At 54.0% G+C, this 27735-nt stretch overlaps 1 protein-coding gene across 1 annotated transcript in view; it reads left to right on the plus strand.

Annotated features, from left to right (window-relative positions):
- THUMPD2 (THUMP domain 2 tRNA and snRNA guanosine methyltransferase) overlaps nt 1-25741 on the plus strand; it is a 166323-nt gene extending 140582 nt beyond the window's left edge. Inside the window, exon 12 of the mRNA XM_080388604.1 lies at nt 25288-25741. The gene's annotated coding sequence lies outside the window, so the exon portion shown is untranslated. The remainder of the gene's footprint in view (nt 1-25287) is intronic.
- The last annotated feature ends 1994 nt before the right edge of the window (nt 25742-27735 follow it).

A 27735-nucleotide genomic window follows, 5' to 3' on the forward strand; every position in this document is an offset into this window, starting at 1 on the left:
AAATGCCGATGCATTCCTCTGGGCTCACCCGGTGATGCATTCCTCCAGGGTGGCAAGGAAAAGCACTTCTCCAGGGTCACACAGGGAGTCACTCCTCTGGGGCTGTGCTGCAAAGGAATCCTCCACTCCGCGCCGTCAGGCACTCCAACAATTCCAGGCCTTGTACAACAAACCAAGCATAAAAGTCTCCCCAAAAGCCATAATGGTGGAGAGCTCCAGAACAGCCCCTGGCTGCACATCTCCACCATTAGAAATGGTGCATGATTCCCAAAAATCCAAATGCGGATGCAGTCTTCGAGGGCTGTGCGGGGATGCTCTCCTTCAGAGCGGCGAGCTGAAGCACTCCTCCAGGGCCCCATGGTGACGGCCTGCTCTGGGGGCCGTGCTGCGAAGCGCTCCCCTGGGCCTGTGCCACAAAGGACTCACACAATGCCAGGCGTGAAGACAATTCCAGAAAGGAAACAAACCTGAAAGGCCTGCCAGCAACCAAAACGGTGGAGAGCTCCCCAAAAGCCCCCTGGCAGGGACCTATGCAGAGACGAAAAGAGCCAATGACTCCCCAAAGACAAAATGCTGATGCAATCCTCAAGGGCTGGGCGGTGATGCACTCCTCTGGGGCCACACAGTGAAGCACTCCAAAGACGGCAGGTTGTTTCAGCATTCCAGGGAAAAGCCAAACTTCAAAAGGTCTCCAAAGAAACCAAATGGTGAAGGGCTCCAAAAAACCGCAGCGTGGAGAGCTCCCCAAAAGCCCCTGGGCTGGAGATCCACAAAATGACAGATGGTGAGCGAGACCCAAAAAGCCAAACGCTGATGCAATCTTGGAGTGCCGCACAGTGAGGCGCTCCTCCAGGGCAGGTGGCGAGCTGAAGCGCTCCTCCAGGGCCTCACAGCGATGAACACCCGCAGGGCTGCACAGTGAAGCACTCCCCTGGGGCCATGCCATGAAGCAACGCCCCACGGCCACACCGCGAAGCACTCCAAAAATCCAGGCACTGTAGAATTCCACAAAACAAACAAAGCTTACAGGGCTCCCCAAACCTAAAAGGGTAAAGTGCTGCCAGAGGCACCAGGGCTCCCAAATGCCCCTGGCTGGAAATTTACACAAGTAGAAACATCCAATTGCTCCCCCAAAACCAAATGCTGACACACTCCTCCAGGCTGGCAAGGTCAAACGCTTCGCCAGGGTCACAGTGACACGCTCCTCTGGGGCTGCACCACAAAGGGATCTCCCGCTGCTGTGCCGTGAGGAACTGCCAACAATTGCAGGGGCTGCAGAATTCCAGAAAAAAACCCAACCATAAAAGTCTCCCAAAAACCAAAAGGGCAGAGAGCTTCCAAACGAGGGCTGGAGATCTACCACGTTGCAAATGGGGAACAGCTCCCAGAAATCCAAACGCTGATGCAACCCCCAAGGGGCACGCAGCGATGCACTCCTCTAGGGCAGCGAGGTGAAGACCTCCAGGCTGTCACAATGGAGCACTCCAACAGGGCTGCATTGTGACGTGCTCCTCTGGGGCCATCTGCAAAGCAACCCCACGCAGCCTGAAAGAACTCCCAAAGTTCCAGGCATTGTAGGATTCCAGAAAACAACCACAACTGAAAAGGCTCCCAAAAACGAAAAATGGTGAAGCGCTCCAAAAAGCTCTCCAGGGTGGAGAGCATCCAAAAAAGCACCAGAATGAAATGCCCCAAATAGCCAAATGCTGAAACGCTTTGAAAAAGCCCGGGCTGGAGAGCTCCCCAAAGGCCCACGGCAGGCGCCCTCTAAAATGCCCCAGGGTGGAGCCCTCCCAAACCCCCTCTGGCTGGAAACGTACAAAATTAAAGATCCCAAACTGCTTCCAAAAAACCCAATGCTGATGCGCCTCTCAAGGACTGCACAGCAAAGCACCATGCTGGTGCCATACCGTGAAGCGCTTCCCCGCAGCCCCACCGCAAAGCTCTCCAAAACCTCTCGTGTTGCGCAATTGCAGAAAACAAACAAATCTTAAAGGGGTCCCAAGAACCACACCGGTGAAGCGCTCCCAAAAGCTCTCCAGGGTGGAGAGCGCCCTAAACAGCACCAGGATGAAGTGCTCAAAATATCCAAAGGGGGAAACATTTCAAAAAAACTCCCAGGGTGGATGCATCCCAGGAAGCCCCAGAGTGGAGAGCTCCAAAAAAGCCCCTGGTCTGGGAATTCACGTACTTACAGAGGGCAGATTACTCCCCGCAAACCAAATGCCGATGCATTCCTCTGGGCTCACCCGGTGATGCATTCCTCCAGGGTGGCAAGGAAAAGCACTTCTCCAGGGTCACACAGGGAGTCACTCCTCTGGGGCTGTGCTGCAAAGGAATCCTCCAGTCCGCGCCGTCAGGCACTCCAACAATTCCAGGCGTTGTACAACAAACCAAGCATAAAAGTCTCCCCAAAAGCCATAATGGTGGAGAGCTCCAGAACAGCCCCTGGCTGCACATCTCCACCATTAGAAATGGTGCATGATTCCCAAAAATCCAAATGCGGATGCAGTCTTTGAGGGCTGTGCGGGGATGCTCTCCTTCAGAGCGGCGAGCTGAAGCACTCCTCCAGGGCCCCATGGTGACGGCCTGCTCTGGGGGCCGTGCTGCGAAGCGCTCCCCTGGGCCTGTGCCACAAAGGACTCACACAATGCCAGGCGTGAAGAGAATTCCAGAAAGGAAACAAACCTGAAAGGCCTGCCAGCAACCAAAACGGTGGAGAGCTCCCCAAAAGCCCCCTGGCAGGGACCTATGCAGAGACGAAAAGAGCCAATGACTCCCCAAAGACAAAATGCTGATGCAATCCTCAAGGGCTGGGCGGTGATGCACTCCTCTGGGGCCACACAGTGAAGCACTCCAAAGACGGCAGGTTGTTTCAGCATTCCAGGGAAAAGCCAAACTTCAAAAGGTCTCCAAAGAAACCAAATGGTGAAGGGCTCCAAAAAACCGCAGCGTGGAGAGCTCCCCAAAAGCCCCTGGGCTGGAGATCCACAAAATGACAGATGGTGAGCGAGACCCAAAAAGCCAAACGCTGATGCAATCTTGGAGTGCCGCACAGTGAGGCGCTCCTCCAGGGCAGGTGGCGAGCTGAAGCGCTCCTCCAGGGCCTCACAGCGATGAACACCCGCAGGGCTGCACAGTGAAGCACTCCCCTGGGGCCATGCCATGAAGCAACGCCCCACGGCCACACCGCGAAGCACTCCAAAAATCCAGGCACTGTAGAATTCCACAAAACAAACAAAGCTTACAGGGCTCCCCAAACCTAAAAGGGTAAAGTGCTGCCAGAGGCACCAGGGCTCCCAAATGCCCCTGGCTGGAAATTTACACAAGTAGAAACATCCAATTGCTCCCCCAAAACCAAATGCTGACACACTCCTCCAGGCTGGCAAGGTCAAACGCTTCGCCAGGGTCACAGTGACACGCTCCTCTGGGGCTGCACCACAAAAGGATCTCCCGCTGCTGTGCCGTGAGGAACTGCCAACAATTGCAGGGGCTGTAGAATTCCAGAAAAAAACCCAACCATAAAAGTCTCCCAAAAACCAAAAGGGCAGAGAGCTTCCAAACGAGGGCTGGAGATCTACCACGTTGCAAATGGGGAACAGCTCCCAGAAATCCAAACGCTGATGCAACCCCCAAGGGGCACGCAGCGATGCACTCCTCTAGGGCAGCGAGGTGAAGACCTCCAGGCTGTCACAATGGAGCACTCCAACAGGGCTGCATTGTGACGTGCTCCTCTGGGGCCATCTGCAAAGCAACCCCACGCAGCCTGAAAGAACTCCCAAAGTTCCAGGCATTGTAGGATTCCAGAAAACAACCACAACTGAAAAGGCTCCCAAAAACGAAAAATGGTGAAGCGCTCCAAAAAGCTCTCCAGGGTGGAGAGCATCCAAAAAAGCACCAGAATGAAATGCCCCAAATAGCCAAATGCTGAAACGCTTTGAAAAAGCCCGGGCTGGAGAGCTCCCCAAAGGCCCACGGCAGGCGCCCTCTAAAATGCCCCAGGGTGGAGCCCTCCCAAACCCCCTCTGGCTGGAAACGTACAAAATTAAAGATCCCAAACTGCTTCCAAAAAACCAAATGCTGATGCGCCTCTCAAGGACTGCACAGCAAAGCACCATGCTGGTGCCACACCGTGAAGCGCTTCCCCGCAGCCCCACCGCAAAGCTCTCCAAAACCTCTCGTGTTGCGCAATTGCAGAAAACAAACAAATCTTAAAGGGGTCCCAAGAACCACACCGGTGAAGCGCTCCCAAAAGCTCTCCAGGGTGGAGAGCGCCCCAAACAGCACCAGGATGAAGTGCTCAAAATATCCAAAGGGGGAAACATTTCAAAAAAACTCCCAGGGTGGATGCATCCCAGGAAGCCCCAGAGTGGAGAGCTCCAAAAAAGCCCCTGGTCTGGGAATTCACGTACTTACAGAGGGCAGATTACTCCCCGCAAACCAAATGCCGATGCATTCCTCTGGGCTCACCCGGTGATGCATTCCTCCAGGGTGGCAAGGAAAAGCACTTCTCCAGGGTCACACAGGGAGTCACTCCTCTGGGGCTGTGCTGCAAAGGAATCCTCCAGTCCGCGCCGTCAGGCACTCCAACAATTCCAGGCGTTGTACAACAAACCAAGCATAAAAGTCTCCCCAAAAGCCATAATGGTGGAGAGCTCCAGAACAGCCCCTGGCTGCACATCTCCACCATTAGAAATGGTGAATGATTCCCAAAAATCCAAATGCGGATGCAGTCTTCGAGGGCTGTGCGGGGATGCTCTCCTTCAGAGCGGCGAGCTGAAGCACTCCTCCAGGGCCCCATGGTGACGGCCTGCTCTGGGGGCCGTGCTGCGAAGCGCTCCCCTGGGCCTGTGCCACAAAGGACTCACACAATGCCAGGCGTGAAGAGAATTCCAGAAAGGAAACAAACCTGAAAGGCCTGCCAGCAACCAAAACGGTGGAGAGCTCCCCAAAAGCCCCCTGGCAGGGACCTATGCAGAGACGAAAAGAGCCAATGACTCCCCAAAGACAAAATGCTGATGCAATCCTCAAGGGCTGGGCGGTGATGCACTCCTCTGGGGCCACACAGTGAAGCACTCCAAAGACGGCAGGTTGTTTCAGCATTCCAGGGAAAAGCCAAACTTCAAAAGGTCTCCAAAGAAACCAAATGGTGAAGGGCTCCAAAAAACCGCAGCGTGGAGAGCTCCCCAAAAGCCCCTGGGCTGGAGATCCACAAAATGACAGATGGTGAGCGAGACCCAAAAAGCCAAACGCTGATGCAATCTTGGAGTGCCGCACAGTGAGGCGCTCCTCCAGGGCAGGTGGAGAGCTGAAGCGCTCCTCCAGGGCCTCACAGCGATGAACACCCGCAGGGCTGCACAGTGAAGCACTCCCCTGGGGCCATGCCGTGAAGCAACGCCCCACGGCCACACCGCGAAGCACTCCAAAAATCCAGGCACTGTAGAATTCCAGGAAACAAACAAAGCTTACAGGGCTCCCCAAACCTAAAAGGGTAAAGTGCTGCCAGAGGCACCAGGGCTCCCAAATGCCCCTGGCTGGAAATTTACACAAGTAGAAACGTCCAATTCCTCCCCCAAAACCAAATGCTGACACGCTCCTCCAGGGTGGCAAGGTCAAACGCTTCGCCAGGGTCACAGTGACACGCTCCTCTGGGGCTGCACCACAAAAGGATCTCCCGCTGCTGTGCCGTGAGGAACTGCCAACAATTGCAGGGGCTGTAGAATTCCAGAAAAAAACCCAACCATAAAAGTCTCCCAAAAACCAAAAAGGCAGAGAGCTTCCAAACGAGGGCTGGAGATCTACCACGTTGCAAATGGGGAACAGCTCCCAGAAATCCAAACGCTGATGCAACCCCCAAGGGGCACGCAGCGATGCACTCCTCTAGGGCAGCGAGGTGAAGACCTCCAGGCTGTCACAATGGAGCACTCCAACAGGGCTGCATTGTGACGTGCTCCTCTGGGGCCATCTGCAAAGCAACCCCACGCAGCCTGAAAGAACTCCCAAAGTTCCAGGCATTGTAGGATTCCAGAAAACAACCACAACTGAAAAGGCTCCCAAAAACGAAAAATGGTGAAGCGCTCCAAAAAGCTCTCCAGGGTGGAGAGCATCCAAAAAAGCACCAGAATGAAATGCCCCAAATAGCCAAATGCTGAAACGCTTTGAAAAAGCCCGGGCTGGAGAGCTCCCCAAAGGCCCACGGCAGGCGCCCTCTAAAATGCCCCAGGGTGGAGCCCTCCCAAACCCCCTCTGGCTGGAAACGTACAAAATTAAAGATCCCAAACTGCTTCCAAAAAACCAAATGCTGATGCGCCTCTCAAGGACTGCACAGCAAAGCACCATGCTGGTGCCATACCGCGAAGCGCTTCCCCGCAGCCCCACCGCAAAGCTCTCCAAAACCTCTCGTGTTGCGCAATTGCAGAAAACAAACAAATCTTAAAGGGGTCCCAAGAACCACACCGGTGAAGCGCTCCCAAAAGCTCTCCAGGGTGGAGAGCGCCCTAAACAGCACCAGGATGAAGTGCTCAAAATATCCAAAGGGGGAAACATTTCAAAAAAACTCCCAGGGTGGATGCATCCCAGGAAGCCCCAGAGTGGAGAGCTCCAAAAAAGCCCCTGGTCTGGGAATTCACGTACTTACAGAGGGCAGATTACTCCCCGCAAACCAAATGCCGATGCATTCCTCTGGGCTCACCCGGTGATGCATTCCTCCAGGGTGGCAAGGAAAAGCACTTCTCCAGGGTCACACAGGGAGTCACTCCTCTGGGGCTGTGCTGCAAAGGAATCCTCCACTCCGCGCCGTCAGGCACTCCAACAATTCCAGGCCTTGTACAACAAACCAAGCATAAAAGTCTCCCCAAAAGCCATAATGGTGGAGAGCTCCAGAACAGCCCCTGGCTGCACATCTCCACCATTAGAAATGGTGCATGATTCCCAAAAATCCAAATGCGGATGCAGTCTTCGAGGGCTGTGCGGGGATGCTCTCCTTCAGAGCGGCGAGCTGAAGCACTCCTCCAGGGCCCCATGGTGACGGCCTGCTCTGGGGGCCGTGCTGCGAAGCGCTCCCCTGGGCCTGTGCCACAAAGGACTCACACAATGCCAGGCGTGAAGACAATTCCAGAAAGGAAACAAACCTGAAAGGCCTGCCAGAAACCAAAACGGTGGAGAGCTCCCCAAAAGCCCCCTGGCAGGGACCTATGCAGAGACGAAAAGAGCCAATGACTCCCCAAAGACAAAATGCTGATGCAATCCTCAAGGGCTGGGCGGTGATGCACTCCTCTGGGGCCACACAGTGAAGCACTCCAAAGACGGCAGGTTGTTTCAGCATTCCAGGGAAAAGCCAAACTTCAAAAGGTCTCCAAAGAAACCAAATGGTGAAGGGCTCCAAAAAACCGCAGCGTGGAGAGCTCCCCAAAAGCCCCTGGGCTGGAGATCCACAAAATGACAGATGGTGAGCGAGACCCAAAAAGCCAAACGCTGATGCAATCTTGGAGTGCCGCACAGTGAGGCGCTCCTCCAGGGCAGGTGGCGAGCTGAAGCGCTCCTCCAGGGCCTCACAGCGATGAACACCCGCAGGGCTGCACAGTGAAGCACTCCCCTGGGGCCATGCCGTGAAGCAACGCCCCACGGCCACACCGCGAAGCACTCCAAAAATCCAGGCACTGTAGAATTCCACAAAACAAACAAAGCTTACAGGGCTCCCCAAACCTAAAAGGGTAAAGTGCTGCCAGAGGCACCAGGGCTCCCAAATGCCCCTGGCTGGAAATTTACACAAGTAGAAACGTCCAGTTGCTCCCCCAAAACCAAATGCTGACACGCTCCTCCAGGGTGGCAAGGTCAAACGCTTCGCCAGGGTCACAGTGACACGCTCCTCTGGGGCTGCACCACAAAAGGATCTCCCGCTGCTGTGCCGTGAGGAACTGCCAACAATTGCAGGGGCTGTAGAATTCCAGAAAAAAACCCAACCATAAAAGTCTCCCAAAAACCAAAAAGGCAGAGAGCTTCCAAACGAGGGCTGGAGATCTACCACGTTGCAAATGGGGAACAGCTCCCAGAAATCCAAACGCTGATGCAACCCCCAAGGGGCACGCAGCGATGCACTCCTCTAGGGCAGCGAGGTGAAGACCTCCAGGCTGTCACAATGGAGCACTCCAACAGGGCTGCATTGTGACGTGCTCCTCTGGGGCCATCTGCAAAGCAACCCCACGCAGCCTGAAAGAACTCCCAAAGTTCCAGGCATTGTAGAATTCCAGAAAAAAACCCAACCATAAAAGTCTCCCAAAAACCAAAAAGGCAGAGAGCTTCCAAACGAGGGCTGGAGATCTACCACGTTGCAAATGGGGAACAGCTCCCAGAAATCCAAACGCTGATGCAACCCCCAAGGGGCACGCAGCGATGCACTCCTCTAGGGCAGTGAGGTGAAGACCTCCAGGCTGTCACAATGGAGCACTCCAACAGGGCTGCATTGTGACGTGCTCCTCTGGGGCCATCTGCAAAGCAACCCCACGCAGCCTGAAAGAACTCCCAAAGTTCCAGGCATTGTAGGATTCCAGAAAACAACCACAACTGAAAAGGCTCCCAAAAACGAAAAATGGTGAAGCGCTCCAAAAAGCTCTCCAGGGTGGAGAGCATCCAAAAAAGCACCAGAATGAAATGCCCCAAATAGCCAAATGCTGAAACGCTTTGAAAAAGCCCGGGCTGGAGAGCTCCCCAAAGGCCCACGGCAGGCGCCCTCTAAAATGCCCCAGGGTGGAGCCCTCCCAAACCCCCTCTGGCTGGAAACGTACAAAATTAAAGATCCCAAACTGCTTCCAAAAAACCAAATGCTGATGCGCCTCTCAAGGACTGCACAGCAAAGCACCATGCTGGTGCCATACCGCGAAGCGCTTCCCCGCAGCCCCACCGCAAAGCTCTCCAAAACCTCTCGTGTTGCGCAATTGCAGAAAACAAACAAATCTTAAAGGGGTCCCAAGAACCACACCGGTGAAGCGCTCCCAAAAGCTCTCCAGGGTGGAGAGCGCCCCAAACAGCACCAGGATGAAGTGCTCAAAATATCCAAAGGGGGAAACATTTCAAAAAAACTCCCAGGGTGGATGCATCCCAGGAAGCCCCAGAGTGGAGAGCTCCAAAAAAGCCCCTGGTCTGGGAATTCACGTACTTACAGAGGGCAGATTACTCCCCGCAAACCAAATGCCGATGCATTCCTCTGGGCTCACCCGGTGATGCATTCCTCCAGGGTGGCAAGGAAAAGCACTTCTCCAGGGTCACACAGGGAGTCACTCCTCTGGGGCTGTGCTGCAAAGGAATCCTCCAGTCCGCGCCGTCAGGCACTCCAACAATTCCAGGCGTTGTACAACAAACCAAGCATAAAAGTCTCCCCAAAAGCCATAATGGTGGAGAGCTCCAGAACAGCCCCTGGCTGCACATCTCCACCATTAGAAATGGTGAATGATTCCCAAAAATCCAAATGCGGATGCAGTCTTCGAGGGCTGTGCGGGGATGCTCTCCTTCAGAGCGGCGAGCTGAAGCACTCCTCCAGGGCCCCATGGTGACGGCCTGCTCTGGGGGCCGTGCTGCGAAGCGCTCCCCTGGGCCTGTGCCACAAAGGACTCACACAATGCCAGGCGTGAAGACAATTCCAGAAAGGAAACAAACCTGAAAGGCCTGCCAGCAACCAAAACGGTGGAGAGCTCCCCAAAAGCCCCCTGGCAGGGACCTATGCAGAGACGAAAAGAGCCAATGACTCCCCAAAGACAAAATGCTGATGCAATCCTCAAGGGCTGGGCGGTGATGCACTCCTCTGGGGCCACACAGTGAAGCACTCCAAAGACGGCAGGTTGTTTCAGCATTCCAGGGAAAAGCCAAACTTCAAAAGGTCTCCAAAGAAACCAAATGGTGAAGGGCTCCAAAAAACCGCAGCGTGGAGAGCTCCCCAAAAGCCCCTGGGCTGGAGATCCACAAAATGACAGATGGTGAGCGAGACCCAAAAAGCCAAACGCTGATGCAATCTTGGAGTGCCGCACAGTGAGGCGCTCCTCCAGGGCAGGTGGCGAGCTGAAGCGCTCCTCCAGGGCCTCACAGCGATGAACACCCGCAGGGCTGCACAGTGAAGCACTCCCCTGGGGCCATGCCGTGAAGCAACGCCCCACGGCCACACCGCGAAGCACTCCAAAAATCCAGGCACTGTAGAATTCCACAAAACAAACAAAGCTTACAGGGCTCCCCAAACCTAAAAGGGTAAAGTGCTGCCAGAGGCACCAGGGCTCCCAAATGCCCCTGGCTGGAAATTTACACAAGTAGAAACGTCCAGTTGCTCCCCCAAAACCAAATGCTGACACGCTCCTCCAGGGTGGCAAGGTCAAACGCTTCGCCAGGGTCACAGTGACACGCTCCTCTGGGGCTGCACCACAAAAGGATCTCCCGCTGCTGTGCCGTGAGGAACTGCCAACAATTGCAGGGGCTGTAGAATTCCAGAAAAAAACCCAACCATAAAAGTCTCCCAAAAACCAAAAAGGCAGAGAGCTTCCAAACGAGGGCTGGAGATCTACCACGTTGCAAATGGGGAACAGCTCCCAGAAATCCAAACGCTGATGCAACCCCCAAGGGGCACGCAGCGATGCACTCCTCTAGGGCAGCGAGGTGAAGACCTCCAGGCTGTCACAATGGAGCACTCCAACAGGGCTGCATTGTGACGTGCTCCTCTGGGGCCATCTGCAAAGCAACCCCACGCAGCCTGAAAGAACCCCAAAAGTTCCAGGCATTGTAGGATTCCAGAAAACAACCACAACTGAAAAGGCTCCCAAAAACGAAAAATGGTGAAGCGCTCCAAAAAGCTCTCCAGGGTGGAGAGCATCCAAAAAAGCACCAGAATGAAATGCCCCAAATAGCCAAATGCTGAAACGCTTTGAAAAAGCCCGGGCTGGAGAGCTCCCCAAAGGCCCACGGCAGGCGCCCTCTAAAATGCCCCAGGGTGGAGCCCTCCCAAACCCCCTCTGGCTGGAAACGTACAAAATTAAAGATCCCAAACTGCTTCCAAAAAACCAAATGCTGATGCGCCTCTCAAGGACTGCACAGCAAAGCACCATGCTGGTGCCATACCGTGAAGCGCTTCCCCGCAGCCCCACCGCAAAGCTCTCCAAAACCTCTCGTGTTGCGCAATTGCAGAAAACAAACAAATCTTAAAGGGGTCCCAAGAACCACACCGGTGAAGCGCTCCCAAAAGCTCTCCAGGGTGGAGAGCGCCCTAAACAGCACCAGGATGAAGTGCTCAAAATATCCAAAGGGGGAAACATTTCAAAAAAACTCCCAGGGTGGATGCATCCCAGGAAGCCCCAGAGTGGAGAGCTCCAAAAAAGCCCCTGGTCTGGGAATTCACGTACTTACAGAGGGCAGATTACTCCCCGCAAACCAAATGCCGATGCATTCCTCTGGGCTCACCCGGTGATGCATTCCTCCAGGGTGGCAAGGAAAAGCACTTCTCCAGGGTCACACAGGGAGTCACTCCTCTGGGGCTGTGCTGCAAAGGAATCCTCCACTCCGCGCCGTCAGGCACTCCAACAATTCCAGGCCTTGTACAACAAACCAAGCATAAAAGTCTCCCCAAAAGCCATAATGGTGGAGAGCTCCAGAACAGCCCCTGGCTGCACATCTCCACCATTAGAAATGGTGCATGATTCCCAAAAATCCAAATGCGGATGCAGTCTTCGAGGGCTGTGCGGGGATGCTCTCCTTCAGAGCGGCGAGCTGAAGCACTCCTCCAGGGCCCCATGGTGACGGCCTGCTCTGGGGGCCGTGCTGCGAAGCGCTCCCCTGGGCCTGTGCCACAAAGGACTCACACAATGCCAGGCGTGAAGACAATTCCAGAAAGGAAACAAACCTGAAAGGCCTGCCAGCAACCAAAACGGTGGAGAGCTCCCCAAAAGCCCCCTGGCAGGGACCTATGCAGAGACGAAAAGAGCCAATGACTCCCCAAAGACAAAATGCTGATGCAATCCTCAAGGGCTGGGCGGTGATGCACTCCTCTGGGGCCACACAGTGAAGCACTCCAAAGACGGCAGGTTGTTTCAGCATTCCAGGGAAAAGCCAAACTTCAAAAGGTCTCCAAAGAAACCAAATGGTGAAGGGCTCCAAAAAACCGCAGCGTGGAGAGCTCCCCAAAAGCCCCTGGGCTGGAGATCCACAAAATGACAGATGGTGAGCGAGACCCAAAAAGCCAAACGCTGATGCAATCTTGGAGTGCCGCACAGTGAGGCGCTCCTCCAGGGCAGGTGGCGAGCTGAAGCGCTCCTCCAGGGCCTCACAGCGATGAACACCCGCAGGGCTGCACAGTGAAGCACTCCCCTGGGGCCATGCCGTGAAGCAACGCCCCACGGCCACACCGCGAAGCACTCCAAAAATCCAGGCACTGTAGAATTCCACAAAACAAACAAAGCTTACAGGGCTCCCCAAACCTAAAAGGGTAAAGTGCTGCCAGAGGCACCAGGGCTCCCAAATGCCCCTGGCTGGAAATTTACACAAGTAGAAACGTCCAGTTGCTCCCCCAAAACCAAATGCTGACACGCTCCTCCAGGGTGGCAAGGTCAAACGCTTCGCCAGGGTCACAGTGACACGCTCCTCTGGGGCTGCACCACAAAAGGATCTCCCGCTGCTGTGCCGTGAGGAACTGCCAACAATTGCAGGGGCTGTAGAATTCCAGAAAAAAACCCAACCATAAAAGTCTCCCAAAAACCAAAAAGGCAGAGAGCTTCCAAACGAGGGCTGGAGATCTACCACGTTGCAAATGGGGAACAGCTCCCAGAAATCCAAACGCTGATGCAACCCCCAAGGGGCACGCAGCGATGCACTCCTCTAGGGCAGCGAGGTGAAGACCTCCAGGCTGTCACAATGGAGCACTCCAACAGGGCTGCATTGTGACGTGCTCCTCTGGGGCCATCTGCAAAGCAACCCCACGCAGCCTGAAAGAACCCCAAAAGTTCCAGGCATTGTAGGATTCCAGAAAACAACCACAACTGAAAAGGCTCCCAAAAACGAAAAATGGTGAAGCGCTCCAAAAAGCTCTCCAGGGTGGAGAGCATCCAAAAAAGCACCAGAATGAAATGCCCCAAATAGCCAAATGCTGAAACGCTTTGAAAAAGCCCGGGCTGGAGAGCTCCCCAAAGGCCCACGGCAGGCGCCCTCTAAAATGCCCCAGGGTGGAGCCCTCCCAAACCCCCTCTGGCTGGAAACGTACAAAATTAAAGATCCCAAACTGCTTCCAAAAAACCAAATGCTGATGCGCCTCTCAAGGACTGCACAGCAAAGCACCATGCTGGTGCCATACCGTGAAGCGCTTCCCCGCAGCCCCACCGCAAAGCTCTCCAAAACCTCTCGTGTTGCGCAATTGCAGAAAACAAACAAATCTTAAAGGGGTCCCAAGAACCACACCGGTGAAGCGCTCCCAAAAGCTCTCCAGGGTGGAGAGCGCCCTAAACAGCACCAGGATGAAGTGCTCAAAATATCCAAAGGGGGAAACATTTCAAAAAAACTCCCAGGGTGGATGCATCCCAGGAAGCCCCAGAGTGGAGAGCTCCAAAAAAGCCCCTGGTCTGGGAATTCACGTACTTACAGAGGGCAGATTACTCCCCGCAAACCAAATGCCGATGCATTCCTCTGGGCTCACCCGGTGATGCATTCCTCCAGGGTGGCAAGGAAAAGCACTTCTCCAGGGTCACACAGGGAGTCACTCCTCTGGGGCTGTGCTGCAAAGGAATCCTCCACTCCGCGCCGTCAGGCACTCCAACAATTCCAGGCCTTGTACAACAAACCAAGCATAAAAGTCTCCCCAAAAGCCATAATGGTGGAGAGCTCCAGAACAGCCCCTGGCTGCACATCTCCACCATTAGAAATGGTGCATGATTCCCAAAAATCCAAATGCGGATGCAGTCTTCGAGGGCTGTGCGGGGATGCTCTCCTTCAGAGCGGCGAGCTGAAGCACTCCTCCAGGGCCCCATGGTGACGGCCTGCTCTGGGGGCCGTGCTGCGAAGCGCTCCCCTGGGCCTGTGCCACAAAGGACTCACACAATGCCAGGCGTGAAGAGAATTCCAGAAAGGAAACAAACCTGAAAGGCCTGCCAGCAACCAAAACGGTGGAGAGCTCCCCAAAAGCCCCCTGGCAGGGACCTATGCAGAGACGAAAAGAGCCAATGACTCCCCAAAGACAAAATGCTGATGCAATCCTCAAGGGCTGGGCGGTGATGCACTCCTCTGGGGCCACACAGTGAAGCACTCCAAAGACGGCAGGTTGTTTCAGCATTCCAGGGAAAAGCCAAACTTCAAAAGGTCTCCAAAGAAACCAAATGGTGAAGGGCTCCAAAAAACCGCAGCGTGGAGAGCTCCCCAAAAGCCCCTGGGCTGGAGATCCACAAAATGACAGATGGTGAGCGAGACCCAAAAAGCCAAACGCTGATGCAATCTTGGAGTGCCGCACAGTGAGGCGCTCCTCCAGGGCAGGTGGCGAGCTGAAGCGCTCCTCCAGGGCCTCACAGCGATGAACACCCGCAGGGCTGCACAGTGAAGCACTCCCCTGGGGCCATGCCGTGAAGCAAGGCCCCACGGCCACACCACGAAGCACTCCAAAAATCCAGGCACTGTAGAATTCCACAAAACAAACAAAGCTTACAGGGCTCCCCAAACCTAAAAGGGTAAAGTGCTGCCAGAGGCACCAGGGCTCCCAAATGCCCCTGGCTGGAAATTTACACAAGTAGAAACGTCCAGTTGCTCCCCCAAAACCAAATGCTGACACGCTCCTCCAGGGTGGCAAGGTCAAACGCTTCGCCAGGGTCACAGTGACACGCTCCTCTGGGGCTGCACCACAAAAGGATCTCCCGCTGCTGTGCCGTGAGGAACTGCCAACAATTGCAGGGGCTGTAGAATTCCAGAAAAAAACCCAACCATAAAAGTCTCCCAAAAACCAAAAGGGCAGAGAGCTTCCAAACGAGGGCTGGAGATCTACCACGTTGCAAATGGGGAACAGCTCCCAGAAATCCAAACGCTGATGCAACCCCCAAGGGGCACGCAGCGATGCACTCCTCTAGGGCAGCGAGGTGAAGACCTCCAGGCTGTCACAATGGAGCACTCCAACAGGGCTGCATTGTGACGTGCTCCTCTGGGGCCATCTGCAAAGCAACCCCACGCAGCCTGAAAGAACTCCCAAAGTTCCAGGCATTGTAGGATTCCAGAAAACAACCACAACTGAAAAGGCTCCCAAAAACGAAAAATGGTGAAGCGCTCCAAAAAGCTCTCCAGGGTGGAGAGCATCCAAAAAAGCACCAGAATGAAATGCCCCAAATAGCCAAATGCTGAAACGCTTTGAAAAAGCCCGGGCTGGAGAGCTCCCCAAAGGCCCACGGCAGGCGCCCTCTAAAATGCCCCAGGGTGGAGCCCTCCCAAACCCCCTCTGGCTGGAAACGTACAAAATTAAAGATCCCAAACTGCTTCCAAAAAACCCAATGCTGATGCGCCTCTCAAGGACTGCACAGCAAAGCACCATGCTGGTGCCATACCGTGAAGCGCTTCCCCGCAGCCCCACCGCAAAGCTCTCCAAAACCTCTCGTGTTGCGCAATTGCAGAAAACAAACAAATCTTAAAGGGGTCCCAAGAACCACACCGGTGAAGCGCTCCCAAAAGCTCTCCAGGGTGGAGAGCGCCCTAAACAGCACCAGGATGAAGTGCTCAAAATATCCAAAGGGGGAAACATTTCAAAAAAACTCCCAGGGTGGATGCATCCCAGGAAGCCCCAGAGTGGAGAGCTCCAAAAAAGCCCCTGGTCTGGGAATTCACGTACTTACAGAGGGCAGATTACTCCCCGCAAACCAAATGCCGATGCATTCCTCTGGGCTCACCCGGTGATGCATTCCTCCAGGGTGGCAAGGAAAAGCACTTCTCCAGGGTCACACAGGGAGTCACTCCTCTGGGGCTGTGCTGCAAAGGAATCCTCCAGTCCGCGCCGTCAGGCACTCCAACAATTCCAGGCGTTGTACAACAAACCAAGCATAAAAGTCTCCCCAAAAGCCATAATGGTGGAGAGCTCCAGAACAGCCCCTGGCTGCACATCTCCACCATTAGAAATGGTGCATGATTCCCAAAAATCCAAATGCGGATGCAGTCTTCGAGGGCTGTGCGGGGATGCTCTCCTTCAGAGCGGCGAGCTGAAGCACTCCTCCAGGGCCCCATGGTGACGGCCTGCTCTGGGGGCCGTGCTGCGAAGCGCTCCCCTGGGCCTGTGCCACAAAGGACTCACACAATGCCAGGCGTGAAGAGAATTCCAGAAAGGAAACAAACCTGAAAGGCCTGCCAGCAACCAAAACGGTGGAGAGCTCCCCAAAAGCCCCCTGGCAGGGACCTATGCAGAGACGAAAAGAGCCAATGACTCCCCAAAGACAAAATGCTGATGCAATCCTCAAGGGCTGGGCGGTGATGCACTCCTCTGGGGCCACACAGTGAAGCACTCCAAAGACGGCAGGTTGTTTCAGCATTCCAGGGAAAAGCCAAACTTCAAAAGGTCTCCAAAGAAACCAAATGGTGAAGGGCTCCAAAAAACCGCAGCGTGGAGAGCTCCCCAAAAGCCCCTGGGCTGGAGATCCACAAAATGACAGATGGTGAGCGAGACCCAAAAAGCCAAACGCTGATGCAATCTTGGAGTGCCGCACAGTGAGGCGCTCCTCCAGGGCAGGTGGCGAGCTGAAGCGCTCCTCCAGGGCCTCACAGCGATGAACACCCGCAGGGCTGCACAGTGAAGCACTCCCCTGGGGCCATGCCATGAAGCAACGCCCCACGGCCACACCGCGAAGCACTCCAAAAATCCAGGCACTGTAGAATTCCACAAAACAAACAAAGCTTACAGGGCTCCCCAAACCTAAAAGGGTAAAGTGCTGCCAGAGGCACCAGGGCTCCCAAATGCCCCTGGCTGGAAATTTACACAAGTAGAAACATCCAATTGCTCCCCCAAAACCAAATGCTGACACACTCCTCCAGGCTGGCAAGGTCAAACGCTTCGCCAGGGTCACAGTGACACGCTCCTCTGGGGCTGCACCACAAAGGGATCTCCCGCTGCTGTGCCGTGAGGAACTGCCAACAATTGCAGGGGCTGCAGAATTCCAGAAAAAAACCCAACCATAAAAGTCTCCCAAAAACCAAAAGGGCAGAGAGCTTCCAAACGAGGGCTGGAGATCTACCACGTTGCAAATGGGGAACAGCTCCCAGAAATCCAAACGCTGATGCAACCCCCAAGGGGCACGCAGCGATGCACTCCTCTAGGGCAGCGAGGTGAAGACCTCCAGGCTGTCACAATGGAGCACTCCAACAGGGCTGCATTGTGACGTGCTCCTCTGGGGCCATCTGCAAAGCAACCCCACGCAGCCTGAAAGAACTCCCAAAGTTCCAGGCATTGTAGGATTCCAGAAAACAACCACAACTGAAAAGGCTCCCAAAAACGAAAAATGGTGAAGCGCTCCAAAAAGCTCTCCAGGGTGGAGAGCATCCAAAAAAGCACCAGAATGAAATGCCCCAAATAGCCAAATGCTGAAACGCTTTGAAAAAGCCCGGGCTGGAGAGCTCCCCAAAGGCCCACGGCAGGCGCCCTCTAAAATGCCCCAGGGTGGAGCCCTCCCAAACCCCCTCTGGCTGGAAACGTACAAAATTAAAGATCCCAAACTGCTTCCAAAAAACCCAATGCTGATGCGCCTCTCAAGGACTGCACAGCAAAGCACCATGCTGGTGCCATACCGTGAAGCGCTTCCCCGCAGCCCCACCGCAAAGCTCTCCAAAACCTCTCGTGTTGCGCAATTGCAGAAAACAAACAAATCTTAAAGGGGTCCCAAGAACCACACCGGTGAAGCGCTCCCAAAAGCTCTCCAGGGTGGAGAGCGCCCTAAACAGCACCAGGATGAAGTGCTCAAAATATCCAAAGGGGGAAACATTTCAAAAAAACTCCCAGGGTGGATGCATCCCAGGAAGCCCCAGAGTGGAGAGCTCCAAAAAAGCCCCTGGTCTGGGAATTCACGTACTTACAGAGGGCAGATTACTCCCCGCAAACCAAATGCCGATGCATTCCTCTGGGCTCACCCGGTGATGCATTCCTCCAGGGTGGCAAGGAAAAGCACTTCTCCAGGGTCACACAGGGAGTCACTCCTCTGGGGCTGTGCTGCAAAGGAATCCTCCAGTCCGCGCCGTCAGGCACTCCAACAATTCCAGGCGTTGTACAACAAACCAAGCATAAAAGTCTCCCCAAAAGCCATAATGGTGGAGAGCTCCAGAACAGCCCCTGGCTGCACATCTCCACCATTAGAAATGGTGCATGATTCCCAAAAATCCAAATGCGGATGCAGTCTTTGAGGGCTGTGCGGGGATGCTCTCCTTCAGAGCGGCGAGCTGAAGCACTCCTCCAGGGCCCCATGGTGACGGCCTGCTCTGGGGGCCGTGCTGCGAAGCGCTCCCCTGGGCCTGTGCCACAAAGGACTCACACAATGCCAGGCGTGAAGAGAATTCCAGAAAGGAAACAAACCTGAAAGGCCTGCCAGCAACCAAAACGGTGGAGAGCTCCCCAAAAGCCCCCTGGCAGGGACCTATGCAGAGACGAAAAGAGCCAATGACTCCCCAAAGACAAAATGCTGATGCAATCCTCAAGGGCTGGGCGGTGATGCACTCCTCTGGGGCCACACAGTGAAGCACTCCAAAGACGGCAGGTTGTTTCAGCATTCCAGGGAAAAGCCAAACTTCAAAAGGTCTCCAAAGAAACCAAATGGTGAAGGGCTCCAAAAAACCGCAGCGTGGAGAGCTCCCCAAAAGCCCCTGGGCTGGAGATCCACAAAATGACAGATGGTGAGCGAGACCCAAAAAGCCAAACGCTGATGCAATCTTGGAGTGCCGCACAGTGAGGCGCTCCTCCAGGGCAGGTGGCGAGCTGAAGCGCTCCTCCAGGGCCTCACAGCGATGAACACCCGCAGGGCTGCACAGTGAAGCACTCCCCTGGGGCCATGCCATGAAGCAACGCCCCACGGCCACACCGCGAAGCACTCCAAAAATCCAGGCACTGTAGAATTCCACAAAACAAACAAAGCTTACAGGGCTCCCCAAACCTAAAAGGGTAAAGTGCTGCCAGAGGCACCAGGGCTCCCAAATGCCCCTGGCTGGAAATTTACACAAGTAGAAACATCCAATTGCTCCCCCAAAACCAAATGCTGACACACTCCTCCAGGCTGGCAAGGTCAAACGCTTCGCCAGGGTCACAGTGACACGCTCCTCTGGGGCTGCACCACAAAAGGATCTCCCGCTGCTGTGCCGTGAGGAACTGCCAACAATTGCAGGGGCTGTAGAATTCCAGAAAAAAACCCAACCATAAAAGTCTCCCAAAAACCAAAAGGGCAGAGAGCTTCCAAACGAGGGCTGGAGATCTACCACGTTGCAAATGGGGAACAGCTCCCAGAAATCCAAACGCTGATGCAACCCCCAAGGGGCACGCAGCGATGCACTCCTCTAGGGCAGCGAGGTGAAGACCTCCAGGCTGTCACAATGGAGCACTCCAACAGGGCTGCATTGTGACGTGCTCCTCTGGGGCCATCTGCAAAGCAACCCCACGCAGCCTGAAAGAACTCCCAAAGTTCCAGGCATTGTAGGATTCCAGAAAACAACCACAACTGAAAAGGCTCCCAAAAACGAAAAATGGTGAAGCGCTCCAAAAAGCTCTCCAGGGTGGAGAGCATCCAAAAAAGCACCAGAATGAAATGCCCCAAATAGCCAAATGCTGAAACGCTTTGAAAAAGCCCGGGCTGGAGAGCTCCCCAAAGGCCCACGGCAGGCGCCCTCTAAAATGCCCCAGGGTGGAGCCCTCCCAAACCCCCTCTGGCTGGAAACGTACAAAATTAAAGATCCCAAACTGCTTCCAAAAAACCCAATGCTGATGCGCCTCTCAAGGACTGCACAGCAAAGCACCATGCTGGTGCCATACCGTGAAGCGCTTCCCCGCAGCCCCACCGCAAAGCTCTCCAAAACCTCTCGTGTTGCGCAATTGCAGAAAACAAACAAATCTTAAAGGGGTCCCAAGAACCACACCGGTGAAGCGCTCCCAAAAGCTCTCCAGGGTGGAGAGCGCCCTAAACAGCACCAGGATGAAGTGCTCAAAATATCCAAAGGGGGAAACATTTCAAAAAAACTCCCAGGGTGGATGCATCCCAGGAAGCCCCAGAGTGGAGAGCTCCAAAAAAGCCCCTGGTCTGGGAATTCACGTACTTACAGAGGGCAGATTACTCCCCGCAAACCAAATGCCGATGCATTCCTCTGGGCTCACCCGGTGATGCATTCCTCCAGGGTGGCAAGGAAAAGCACTTCTCCAGGGTCACACAGGGAGTCACTCCTCTGGGGCTGTGCTGCAAAGGAATCCTCCAGTCCGCGCCGTCAGGCACTCCAACAATTCCAGGCGTTGTACAACAAACCAAGCATAAAAGTCTCCCCAAAAGCCATAATGGTGGAGAGCTCCAGAACAGCCCCTGGCTGCACATCTCCACCATTAGAAATGGTGCATGATTCCCAAAAATCCAAATGCGGATGCAGTCTTTGAGGGCTGTGCGGGGATGCTCTCCTTCAGAGCGGCGAGCTGAAGCACTCCTCCAGGGCCCCATGGTGACGGCCTGCTCTGGGGGCCGTGCTGCGAAGCGCTCCCCTGGGCCTGTGCCACAAAGGACTCACACAATGCCAGGCGTGAAGAGAATTCCAGAAAGGAAACAAACCTGAAAGGCCTGCCAGCAACCAAAACGGTGGAGAGCTCCCCAAAAGCCCCCTGGCAGGGACCTATGCAGAGACGAAAAGAGCCAATGACTCCCCAAAGACAAAATGCTGATGCAATCCTCAAGGGCTGGGCGGTGATGCACTCCTCTGGGGCCACACAGTGAAGCACTCCAAAGACGGCAGGTTGTTTCAGCATTCCAGGGAAAAGCCAAACTTCAAAAGGTCTCCAAAGAAACCAAATGGTGAAGGGCTCCAAAAAACCGCAGCGTGGAGAGCTCCCCAAAAGCCCCTGGGCTGGAGATCCACAAAATGACAGATGGTGAGCGAGACCCAAAAAGCCAAACGCTGATGCAATCTTGGAGTGCCGCACAGTGAGGCGCTCCTCCAGGGCAGGTGGCGAGCTGAAGCGCTCCTCCAGGGCCTCACAGCGATGAACACCCGCAGGGCTGCACAGTGAAGCACTCCCCTGGGGCCATGCCATGAAGCAACGCCCCACGGCCACACCGCGAAGCACTCCAAAAATCCAGGCACTGTAGAATTCCACAAAACAAACAAAGCTTACAGGGCTCCCCAAACCTAAAAGGGTAAAGTGCTGCCAGAGGCACCAGGGCTCCCAAATGCCCCTGGCTGGAAATTTACACAAGTAGAAACATCCAATTGCTCCCCCAAAACCAAATGCTGACACACTCCTCCAGGCTGGCAAGGTCAAACGCTTCGCCAGGGTCACAGTGACACGCTCCTCTGGGGCTGCACCACAAAAGGATCTCCCGCTGCTGTGCCGTGAGGAACTGCCAACAATTGCAGGGGCTGTAGAATTCCAGAAAAAAACCCAACCATAAAAGTCTCCCAAAAACCAAAAGGGCAGAGAGCTTCCAAACGAGGGCTGGAGATCTACCACGTTGCAAATGGGGAACAGCTCCCAGAAATCCAAACGCTGATGCAACCCCCAAGGGGCACGCAGCGATGCACTCCTCTAGGGCAGCGAGGTGAAGACCTCCAGGCTGTCACAATGGAGCACTCCAACAGGGCTGCATTGTGACGTGCTCCTCTGGGGCCATCTGCAAAGCAACCCCACGCAGCCTGAAAGAACTCCCAAAGTTCCAGGCATTGTAGGATTCCAGAAAACAACCACAACTGAAAAGGCTCCCAAAAACGAAAAATGGTGAAGCGCTCCAAAAAGCTCTCCAGGGTGGAGAGCATCCAAAAAAGCACCAGAATGAAATGCCCCAAATAGCCAAATGCTGAAACGCTTTGAAAAAGCCCGGGCTGGAGAGCTCCCCAAAGGCCCACGGCAGGCGCCCTCTAAAATGCCCCAGGGTGGAGCCCTCCCAAACCCCCTCTGGCTGGAAACGTACAAAATTAAAGATCCCAAACTGCTTCCAAAAAACCCAATGCTGATGCGCCTCTCAAGGACTGCACAGCAAAGCACCATGCTGGTGCCATACCGTGAAGCGCTTCCCCGCAGCCCCACCGCAAAGCTCTCCAAAACCTCTCGTGTTGCGCAATTGCAGAAAACAAACAAATCTTAAAGGGGTCCCAAGAACCACACCGGTGAAGCGCTCCCAAAAGCTCTCCAGGGTGGAGAGCGCCCTAAACAGCACCAGGATGAAGTGCTCAAAATATCCAAAGGGGGAAACATTTCAAAAAAACTCCCAGGGTGGATGCATCCCAGGAAGCCCCAGAGTGGAGAGCTCCAAAAAAGCCCCTGGTCTGGGAATTCACGTACTTACAGAGGGCAGATTACTCCCCGCAAACCAAATGCCGATGCATTCCTCTGGGCTCACCCGGTGATGCATTCCTCCAGGGTGGCAAGGAAAAGCACTTCTCCAGGGTCACACAGGGAGTCACTCCTCTGGGGCTGTGCTGCAAAGGAATCCTCCACTCCGCGCCGTCAGGCACTCCAACAATTCCAGGCCTTGTACAACAAACCAAGCATAAAAGTCTCCCCAAAAGCCATAATGGTGGAGAGCTCCAGAACAGCCCCTGGCTGCACATCTCCACCATTAGAAATGGTGCATGATTCCCAAAAATCCAAATGCGGATGCAGTCTTTGAGGGCTGTGCGGGGATGCTCTCCTTCAGAGCGGCGAGCTGAAGCACTCCTCCAGGGCCCCATGGTGACGGCCTGCTCTGGGGGCCGTGCTGCGAAGCGCTCCCCTGGGCCTGTGCCACAAAGGACTCACACAATGCCAGGCGTGAAGACAATTCCAGAAAGGAAACAAACCTGAAAGGCCTGCCAGCAACCAAAACGGTGGAGAGCTCCCCAAAAGCCCCCTGGCAGGGACCTATGCAGAGACGAAAAGAGCCAATGACTCCCCAAAGACAAAATGCTGATGCAATCCTCAAGGGCTGGGCGGTGATGCACTCCTCTGGGGCCACACAGTGAAGCACTCCAAAGACGGCAGGTTGTTTCAGCATTCCAGGGAAAAGCCAAACTTCAAAAGGTCTCCAAAGAAACCAAATGGTGAAGGGCTCCAAAAAACCGCAGCGTGGAGAGCTCCCCAAAAGCCCCTGGGCTGGAGATCCACAAAATGACAGATGGTGAGCGAGACCCAAAAAGCCAAACGCTGATGCAATCTTGGAGTGCCGCACAGTGAGGCGCTCCTCCAGGGCAGGTGGCGAGCTGAAGCGCTCCTCCAGGGCCTCACAGCGATGAACACCCGCAGGGCTGCACAGTGAAGCACTCCCCTGGGGCCATGCCATGAAGCAACGCCCCACGGCCACACCGCGAAGCACTCCAAAAATCCAGGCACTGTAGAATTCCACAAAACAAACAAAGCTTACAGGGCTCCCCAAACCTAAAAGGGTAAAGTGCTGCCAGAGGCACCAGGGCTCCCAAATGCCCCTGGCTGGAAATTTACACAAGTAGAAACATCCAATTGCTCCCCCAAAACCAAATGCTGACACACTCCTCCAGGCTGGCAAGGTCAAACGCTTCGCCAGGGTCACAGTGACACGCTCCTCTGGGGCTGCACCACAAAAGGATCTCCCGCTGCTGTGCCGTGAGGAACTGCCAACAATTGCAGGGGCTGTAGAATTCCAGAAAAAAACCCAACCATAAAAGTCTCCCAAAAACCAAAAGGGCAGAGAGCTTCCAAACGAGGGCTGGAGATCTACCACGTTGCAAATGGGGAACAGCTCCCAGAAATCCAAACGCTGATGCAACCCCCAAGGGGCACGCAGCGATGCACTCCTCTAGGGCAGCGAGGTGAAGACCTCCAGGCTGTCACAATGGAGCACTCCAACAGGGCTGCATTGTGACGTGCTCCTCTGGGGCCATCTGCAAAGCAACCCCACGCAGCCTGAAAGAACTCCCAAAGTTCCAGGCATTGTAGGATTCCAGAAAACAACCACAACTGAAAAGGCTCCCAAAAACGAAAAATGGTGAAGCGCTCCAAAAAGCTCTCCAGGGTGGAGAGCATCCAAAAAAGCACCAGAATGAAATGCCCCAAATAGCCAAATGCTGAAACGCTTTGAAAAAGCCCGGGCTGGAGAGCTCCCCAAAGGCCCACGGCAGGCGCCCTCTAAAATGCCCCAGGGTGGAGCCCTCCCAAACCCCCTCTGGCTGGAAACGTACAAAATTAAAGATCCCAAACTGCTTCCAAAAAACCAAATGCTGATGCGCCTCTCAAGGACTGCACAGCAAAGCACCATGCTGGTGCCACACCGTGAAGCGCTTCCCCGCAGCCCCACCGCAAAGCTCTCCAAAACCTCTCGTGTTGCGCAATTGCAGAAAACAAACAAATCTTAAAGGGGTCCCAAGAACCACACCGGTGAAGCGCTCCCAAAAGCTCTCCAGGGTGGAGAGCGCCCTAAACAGCACCAGGATGAAGTGCTCAAAATATCCAAAGGGGGAAACATTTCAAAAAAACTCCCAGGGTGGATGCATCCCAGGAAGCCCCAGAGTGGAGAGCTCCAAAAAAGCCCCTGGTCTGGGAATTCACGTACTTACAGAGGGCAGATTACTCCCCGCAAACCAAATGCCGATGCATTCCTCTGGGGTCACCCGGTGATGCATTCCTCCGGGGTGGCAAGGAAAAGCACTTCTCCAGGGTCACACAGGGAGTCACTCCTCTGGGGCTGTGCTGCAAAGGAATCCTCCAGTCCGCGCCGTCAGGCACTCCAACAATTCCAGGCCTTGTACAACAAACCAAGCATAAAAGTCTCCCCAAAAGCCATAATGGTGGAGAGCTCCAGAACAGCCCCTGGCTGCACATCTCCACCATTAGAAATGGTGCATGATTCCCAAAAATCCAAATGCGGATGCAGTCTTCGAGGGCTGTGCGGGGATGCTCTCCTTCAGAGCGGCGAGCTGAAGCACTCCTCCAGGGCCTCATGGTGATGGCCTTCTGTGTGATCACACAGTGAAGACTCCTCTGGGGTTGTGCGACAAGGCAATCCTGTCACGAGTTAGAATCAGTGAAGGACACCAAATATGCCAGGCGTGGTATAATTCCAGAAAACTAACAAACCTTAAAGGTCTCCTAAAAATCAAAATGGTGGGGAGCTCCCCAAAAAGCCCCAGCGTAGAGAGCTACGCAGAAACAAAATGGTGAATGGCTCCCAGAGTACATAATGGTTATGCAATCCTCAGGGGCTGTGTGGTGATGCACTCCTGCACAGCTTCATGGTGAAGCAGTCCTCTGGGGCTGTCCAGTGAAGCACTCCAAAAATGCCAGGCATCATAGGATTCCAGAAGAAAACACAAACTAAAAAGCTCTCCAAAGGAACACAATGGTGAAGGGCTGCAAACATCCCCTGGTTGGAAAGCTGCCAGGAAGCTCTTGTGTGGAGATCTACACAATTAGAGATGGTGAACGATTTCCAAAAATCCCAAAACTTATGCAATCTTCAAGGGCCACAGGGTGAGGCACACCTCCCAGGCAGTGAGCTGAAGCACTCCTGTAGGGCCACAAGGTGAAGCAATCCCCTGCAGCCACACCTCGAGGCACTCCAAAATTGCAGGCAGTGTAGAATCCCAGAAAACAGATATTAATGGGGTCCTCGAAAATTAAAATCGTATAGTGCTCCAAAAATAACCCAGGGTAGACAGCATCCAAAAAAGTACCGGGATGAAGTGCTCAAAAAATCCGAATTGTGAAATGGTTTGAAAAGGCTCCAGGGTGGACCCCTCCTCAAAAGCCCCAGTGTGGAGAACTACCAAAAAGTTGTGGGGTGGAGGGCTACCAAATAGTCCCAGGGTGGAGAGCTCCCAATAAGCCCTGGGTCAGAGATCTACAAAATTACAAATGGTGAATGGTTCCCAAAAAACTTAAACACTGATGCAGTCTTCAAGGTCTGCACAGTGATGAACTTTGCCAGGGTGGTGAGGTGAAGCACTGCTCCAGGCCTCATGGCAATACACTCCTCTTGGTCCACACAGCAAAGCACTCCTCCAGGGCAGCTCAGAAAAGCAATCCTCCAGGGCTGTGCTGCAAATCAAAAATTCCAGGCATTATAGAATCCTCAAAAGCAAACAAACCTTAAAGATCTCCCAAAATACTAAATGGTGAAGTGCTGCAAAAAACCCCAGGGTGGACAGCTCCAAAAAGGCCCCTGGCTGGAGATGTACAAAATTACAAAGAGTGAATGGCTCCCAAAATACAAAATGCTGATGCAATCCTTGAGGGCTGTGCAGTGATGCTCTCCTCCAGGGCAGTGATATGAAGCACTCCTCTAGAGCCTCGTGATGATGCACTCCTCTGTGGCCATACAGCAAGCACTCCTCTGGGGCTGTGCCACGATGCACTCTTAAAAACTCTAGGCATTGTAAAATTCCAGAAAAGAAACAAAAAAAATCTTAAAGGGCTCCCCAAACCCGAAATGCTGAAGTGTTCCAGAAAGCCCCGGGGTGGAAACTATCCAAAAAAGCACCAGGGTGAAGCACTCAAAATTTCCAAAAGGTGAAAGGCTTCAAAAAAGCCCCAGGGTGGATACCTCCTAAAAAGCCCCAGGGTGGCATGCTCCCAAAAAGCCCAGCTGTGGAGCAGTTCAAATTACCCCCAACAGTGGAGAGCTCCAAATAAGCACCAGGCTGGACAGCTGGAAAAAAACCTCAACACCAAGAGGCTCCCAAAATTCCAAACACTGATGCAATCCTCCAGGGCTGTGCAGTGATGCACTCCTGCACGACTGCATGGTGCAGCACTCCTCTGGGGCCACACAGTTAAGAACTCCAAAAATGCCAGGCATTGTAGAATTACAGAAAAAAAATAATTAAAAGGTCTCCAAACAAAGTGGTAAAGTGCTCCAAAAAGCCCCAGGGTGGAGAGCTCCCAAGAAGCACCAAGATCTACAAAATCACAATTGGCAAACAGGTCCCAAAATACAAAACACCGATGCAATCCTTGAGGGCCATACAGTGATTCACTGCTCCAGAGCAGCAAGGAGGAACAGTCCTCTGGGGGCTGCTCCGTGAAGGACTTCTCTAGGGCCACACCATGAATCAATTCTCTGTGGCCATAGTGAAGCATTCAAAAAATTCAAGGAGTCGTAGAATTCCAAAAGAAAAACAAACCTTAAAGGGCTCTCAAAAAACCGAAATGGTGGAGAGCTCCCAAAAAGCCCCAGGGTTGAAAGCATCCAAAAAAGCACCAGGATGAAGTGCTAAAAATATCCAAATGGTGAAATGGTTCCAAAAAGCCCCCAGGTGGATAGCTCCCAAAATGCACTGGGGTAAGAGTCTTCCAAAAAAGCCCCAGGGTGAGGCACTCCCAAAAATCCCTGTGGTGGAGCCCTCCCAAAAAGCCATGGGGTAGACATCTCTCAAAAAGCACCAAGGTGGAGAGCTCCTAAGAACACTGGGGTGGAAAGCTACAGAAAAACAGTGAATGGCTCACAAAAACCCGAATGTTGATGCACTCCTCTACGGCCATGTGATGAAGCACTCCAAAAATACCAGGCGTTGTAGAATTCCAGGAAATAAACAAACTTAAAAGGTCTCCAAATAAACAAACTGGTGAAGGTCTCTCAAAAAGCCCCA

Source organism: Falco punctatus (assembly GCF_963210335.1).
Source record: "Falco punctatus genome assembly, chromosome: 5".
In the NCBI taxonomy this organism is placed as follows: Eukaryota; Metazoa; Chordata; class Aves; order Falconiformes; family Falconidae; genus Falco; species Falco punctatus.